Genomic DNA, 7,128 nt, shown 5'->3' on the forward strand with positions numbered 1-7,128 from the left:
TTGCATCAGTGTGGCAGCTACTGTTTGTGCTTTTACATTTTTTTTTTACCTCTTCTGCATCTCTGTCCTATACATATCTGTCACTGTGGTAGGGGGGGGGGTATTAAGAATGGAGTATAAGGCCGTATGGAGAAAATTGCCCATAATATTATAAGAATAATGCGGCAACGTCTGAATAAATAGATAATAAAGACCTAGAAGAAATAAGCAGCAAGAAGAACCAGGGTGTTTCCTGGAGTTGCTCTCCTGGATCCAAAATCTTGAACGAATCTCATTGCTTCTTGAGAAAGTACAAAACAGGCTGATCTTCTGGTATTCCCCCTCTAACATGCACATAACCTAAAATGATGACTTTATTTTTGTAATATTACAACCTTATTCTCGTAATAATACAACTATAAATTCTCAATCTCATCTATTTAACACAAGGTCTGTAAATAAAGTTGGGCCTTGTTGAGATTCCCACATTTTTACGATTGTTGCCTAGATTTTGAGACTTTAAGGATGAACGACAGAACAGAAATGGATCGTCTTGTTTTTGGCTGGGTGAAAAAGGGTAACCATTCCTCGCTGTCCGTTTCTGTTTTGCCACTACAAAGATGAGCCGAACGTTGTCTCAGAAACCCTCAGCCTCCATGCCCTTTGTTCTGTGCCATATTTCACCAACTATTGTTCAGTTAATATTAGTTTCTTCTCAGTAAACTGGTTAAATCTGAGTCCTTATTATGTCCTGCTTCCTGTGAATGTGTTTCATGTCGCTGCCTGTTTCTCACGTGGTCGTGGATGCATATTGCCAGTCTCACTTTTCTGTTTCTTACTCTCTTGTTTTCACTTTGTGCCACAAACTCCTGTTCAGAGGCCATTTTGCATCCTGTCAAACACATTTTTGCCACATTGAGGGATGCACAATGTCATCAGATCATCTGTTCTGCTCCCTCTCTTCTTTTCCTTCAGCCCCCTGCTCTCATGTTTCTGGCCTCCCTGTGCGTCTCGGTCTGACCTTTGCAACCCTCACCACCCCCATCTAAATAACGTTATACCGAATTATACAAAGGTTGTTAAATTGCTTAACTTACTGGTGATAATCTATTGTACTTATGGCATGTGTGATATTCCACTGAGCCTTTTTGAACACTAGGTGTCACTGGTGACAAAGTCTAGATGTGGTATCACCATAGTCTGAGGCTTTGAGCCAGAATCATAAAGGAAATTATTTTGCAGTCATTTACATAATTCACAATTTGGTGTCAAATTAAGATTCTTTGTTTGGAGGTTGGACTTATCAGAAGCCAAATATGTTTTAGTGTGATTCATGCAGGAGAAGTTGATTTTTGTTTGAGTTAATAATGATAAGAGAGGGGTTTTCTTTCCTAGGCTGTGGACCAACACTCTTTAAAACTGTAACACAGTTTAATATGGCGGCTCAGTAGAGAGGCAGACCCCGCAGAGCATTCTGGGAGAGTAGAATTTGTAAGTGTCTCCCTAATCAGCAGGCTCTGTTTTTCCTGGGTGGTGAAACTGCTCCCTTATTTCACTCCATTCCTCGCCTCTTAAGTTTTAATTTGCACTTAAGTGAAAACAATTGAAAACACTCTGGTGTGTTTAAGGGGGGGAATTGCAAAGTTGTCTTAATCGCAGGTCCTTTTTTTTTCTTCGTGTTACTTATTCTCTCATTTCCAAACATTAAAGGTGGTAATTTTTTAAGCGGAATACTCTTTTTCTTTTTTTCAGTCTGTTTATATGTTGCGCTTCTTCACCTTGATGGTGGAAATGCATCCGGAAACATTTACAACTCTACTTTCCTTCCACCTTCCCTCCCCTCTGTCTCTCTTCTCTCTTTTCTTTTGCCTTGCAGTTGCTAAGTCTTAGTTGTTCTCTCTTTTCCCATCAGTATAAATTAAAACACTACTATCTCAGTGAATAGTAGGCTCTTAAATGTCGTTGATGTTCTGCTGCAGCTTTTTATTTTCATTTTGATTTGTCAGTTCCAAGTTTAATTTGACACTAAATGTGATGCAAAAAGTGGAAATTCCTTGTCTTCCAAAAAAAAACAAAAAAACCGAAACATACTTGTATCTGCCCTGGATCGAGTATTAGGAACAACCCCATCTTTGGAAGTTTTAGTTTGGTACCCAGTTTGCACATGCTATGGTATATCTGTTACCGTAAGGTTGTGTTCGAAACTGAAGCCCAACGTCTGTTCAGCGTTGAGAGAAGTGAATTGTATGTTAGCTATTTGGTCCAGAGTGAAGGACCTGCGTCAGGCTTGTGATATGAAGTGTAAATCTGTTTTTAATTTTTTTTTTCTTTTTTTTAAATGTTTTTTTGTTGAGGTTTTTTTTTTTTAAGATCAGTTAGTGATCTTAGTACTATAACTAAGCCAAGTTTGTAATTGTATATTTACTGTAAAATGTAGAACATTGAATAACTATTAAAATTTTCCTATAAAAGGAAGCCAATCTTTTGTCCTTATTTCAGAATTGATACTATTCCAATGTTTATTATTTATCTGCATGTATGTTACTGATGTTAAGCTTGTGTAACGATTTCTGTAAAGATGACTCAGATACCGGTTTTATTTAGTCCAATTCGCTGGAAGCTAAAATCAATCCCTGCCGTCTTTCCAGCTCTCTGCTCCCTTTCATGAACCGGTTGGTGTGAGGACACAAACGCTGGCAGAAGGTAAGTAGCTGAAATGTTCAATTTGGACATAGACGAACGGGGGCCGATTATTTCCTTCATGGCTGACGGCAAAAAGAACACTCACTCTTTCACTTCTCTCTGGAGCCATCAACAGACATCCGACTGGGTTGAGCAACAGCACCCATTGCTCATACACACACACAGAAACACACACACACACAGTCAGAGACACACCTCTAATGGACAATGCCCCACCAAACACACATCCTCATACAGTATCTTTATCCTAATGTGCTGTGCAAGCAATGTCTGAATGTCTCGTGGTGATTGTAGGTTTTTTAATATGACATTTCTTCATGTGTAATATAAACCAACTTGTGTGTGAATATTGAATTATTTACAAATGTTTAAAAAAAAGGCATTTTAAGATTCTGAAAATGCGTAAAATTACAGTTTCACAGGTTTGAATCACACGTTCAGTCTTCACAAACTGTTCACTGTTGGAAAGTTTTTTTTTTCTTTATCTCCCTTCGTATCAAGTCCCACAAAAAGTCAGAGTATTATTTATAAAACAATAGAACATACAAAAGTTCTAATGTGTCAAACAGTAGTAAAGGTAATGAGAGTTTACAAACATGATTTCATTGGTCCATTACTAACTAATGACTTCGTTCATCCTCCAATGGGATCTTGCATGACAGATCACATGGCAACATGTTGCCACTTTTCCAAGTAGTATTAGTATTCTGATCACAGTATTGACTTCTTTTGAAGGGCAGGAAATAAAAAGCTGATTTGATAAATTAGTACTTAATTGTTTTTATGCTCTATTGAAATGCTGTTATATGTTCTATAAGCATTTGACACGCATGCTGTTTCCACTTCTTGTACACTGTGCTGCCACTGGCTCAGTGTTTTACTTCATATCTCTAATAATAGGCAACACATGGAGGATACACATCTGATGTTTAAAAGAAGTGAAAACCTGCTTCTTTTTTTTATATAAGAATGAGACAAACACTAAAAACAATGGAAGGTTCCAATCTGGAGCAACATGGGACCATGTTCAAGGTGAAATGACATTTTCGATAGTTCATTAGCTACCATTAGACATCAGCTTACATTTGCCTTGAGCCACTTCTTTGCTAAGAACACTTTTTTTATGTGGGAATTAATTATTTCATTCAAGAAAAGTCAGTGCACCACTGAGACAGAATAATTTAAGCCAGGAAGACAGTTAGCATTTCATTGCTAGCTTGATTTCATCCAGTACATTTTACTCACAATATGTCTATGATAGCATTGATATTTCAATACAAAAACAGCCCTCGTGTAGGCAGTGGTTGAATGCTAACATCAGTTGGTAATCATTGTCTGTTAGTGATCATGTAAGCAGATCTGTTGAGTCCAATTTTCAGCTTCCCTATGCTGCAGTGCACTGGGGAGCCTGGGGAGCCTGGAGAGATCCGGTGCTCCCCACCACACGTCGGACAGTCGGATGAATTTCTTCCATGTCAGATATATTTATCGGCTGCCATCAGGCTCTGGCACGGTTGAAGAATAGAAACAAGTTGGTTCCCTCAAAATCTGGACATGTTCCCTCACTGTGTCTGCGTGAAACTGCAAAACAAAAAAGTAGGAAATGTATTTTATGGCTGGAAGCAATTGCTAAGCAAGTAATAAAATAGGTAAATAAAGTACATTAATCTGATTGGAGATGAGGATCAATTTACAATAAACTAGCCACAACATACTTTCTTCACTATGCCTATGCCTCTTTTTTTATACGTTTGTGTACACAGACTTTGTGTTCCTCTTTCACAAAAACACTGGGTCATAGCTGGGCCAATGGAGCAGTCGGGTCTTGTCCGGCCGCTCAGTGTGAGCACATCAATCATGAGCTTTGACTTTACATCTTGGCCGATTTACAGTTAGAAGTGAAGTTAAACAACATTTTTGAAGTCACAAAGTCTATGCCCATCTTTAGGCACCTGTGAGACGAAAACAGTTTGTCAGACTCTCTGTTTAAATGATTTATAAACCTGGATCACAGCAGTGCAACATTATTTTGATCATAACAGCAGTTGAGCCTCCCTCCGTGAGCGGGATGCAAGAGTACAATGGCCGCCGTGTCTGTTGGGGTCATCTGAGAGTTTCAAACATTCTTTGATTAATTAAAAACAGGTCAAACTACCCACGTCAACCAGAACTAGTTTCGACAGGAGCCAGTTCTCTCTGACAGCTATTGAAACGTTATTCAGAATAACCAGATAGCTTTGTAACACCAAATGGCAGCCACACACTCCAATGTCTGCGATGAAGAGTTGAAGAGAGCTCCGGTGGGAGACGTGGACCTCATGCTCGTCTGTTTGCAGGAAAAGTATTTTGGTGGAAAAACCCACGGCCACTGTTTGGTTTGGCTCCCGATCGCTGGAATAAATTCCTGTGAAACTGTCACATTAATGTCATTAAGATGAGTCCAGTGGTAAGCAATGCATAATCAAATATTTGTTCACGGTGTCACCTAATCAAAACAGTGTGAGAGGACAAAACCGTGACGCCAGTTACAGAATATGACTTTCCACCCTGAAATGCACACATTGAGAAAAGACGACTTCCACTGAACAGGCCATTTATAGACTAAAGTTTGATCTTTCCTGAGCTGTGCTGTTGCAGGACACGGAGCAAATTAGGGTGGAGGTGTCTGTGTGGATCAGAGAGACTCTTGCACTATACTCCAGGATCCTGATGAAATACTCTGAGTAAGCTCTGAGTGACGCGTTTATGGGGAAAAAAATCGCTGCACACTTCCCAGTCCGGACACGTCTCTGTTTCAACATGATTAATGAGCCAATTCAGAAAAAGAGTTCTGCTGGATGTTTGTCAACTGTGTGATCCCACTGGGGATTTGGAAATGTAATCATCTTGAGTGGCCAAACCTTCTTTAATATATAAATGTTCCCAGGGACATGAGGAAATAAGATTGATCCATTTGTTATGTGTTATATGTCTTTTTATGTGTTATATTAATGTTTAGAACCTCCTGAATAAAATGTTATCAATTTCTAACCTGTGCAAAATATTGTGTATGGTCAAAGGTTAACAAAGCACCAGTGAGATTTGCTGCAGTTCAATATGCACTATGAATATCGTCTGATCAGCATTCATAGTGGCTCAGGTCGCATACACACTTTGGCCCGGAGGGCTGCAGAGAGGGAAGTCTGCTCAAATCAATCATTCACACTCAGTGAGTCATAAAGAAAGTATTGAGGAGAGTCAAGGAGGAAGAGTCACCTCTCTCTTTAATAACTTTGGGTTTTGGCCCATCAGTTTAGTTATTATATAAAGGATGGGTTCATTGTGAGCTCAAAGTCACAACAGAAAGTCAACATGATGATCTCTGGGCAGTCATGACTCACCAGCCACAACACTGAGGACGAAAAGTAAGAGTGCGAAAACACAGACATGGTATAATAGTTATAATAACTGTTTTCTTAGTCTCCTAATCTCCTGACCAGGATCCGAAACACGACTATAACCTCTGTTGTAGGTTTCCATAAGAGGAGTTGAAACCTGGCCATGTGTTTGGATGTGGCTAATGTCCCTGGCTACATTAGCCACTGTTCACATTATTTTTGTTTTTGCTCCTATAGGCATGTTTTCATGTTCACTTAAGTTACGTCTTTTTTGGTATAACAACTGCCAATGTGTTGACAACTTGCACTGCCTCCTAAATACACACTTTAACCTATGCACACTATGTTTGGTTCTGCTGTTAAATCTTACTCACTTCAATTTAGTATTTCTTTATTTATGACAAGTAATTTGTTGATCAACATTTTACTCTTGCCTTTCACCATATTTCTTAAATGCTTTTCTTGCACTGTATGTGTGTTTGAAGCTACTGGAGACCTACACCTACTTTGGAATCAATATATAATATGTGATAGTTTCCATCTATGTATCGAATGGCCACATAGAAAGCAAAATCAATCAGCCCCGTCATTTATGTAAACAATAGTTATTTCCTAATGATTGTACAGATTTGAATCTATAAACAGAGCTTTCATATATATATATATATATATATATGAAAGTATATATATATATATATGTCAAGATATATATATTTTTTATCTATAATAATAGGCTTTATAAATACAAAGTTTTCTTTGAATTGACATTCATTAATTAAATGAGGACATTCATCTTCACAGTCCAACAGGACTCTCTTTTAAGGTCACTGACTGCAGTTTGCACTTTGCCACATCTCGGAATTATTTGTCCAAATTGAGAGGAATCAGTTTTATGGCCGCAGCTTATCAGATGTGTCCTGATGGGAGCCGGACCCAGAGCAAAAATCAAATAAGAGCATAATAAAACTCTCATAAAATCCAGACAACAGATGTAGTGACACATGGAGTCTGGTTCTGTTTCTTCATCTTGTTTACCAGTTGTTGCCAATGTTTAATTTCACGAGCTGCA

The sequence above is a fragment of the Pleuronectes platessa genome, chromosome 5, assembly GCF_947347685.1.
Source record: "Pleuronectes platessa chromosome 5, fPlePla1.1, whole genome shotgun sequence".
Classification (NCBI taxonomy): Eukaryota; Metazoa; Chordata; class Actinopteri; order Pleuronectiformes; family Pleuronectidae; genus Pleuronectes; species Pleuronectes platessa.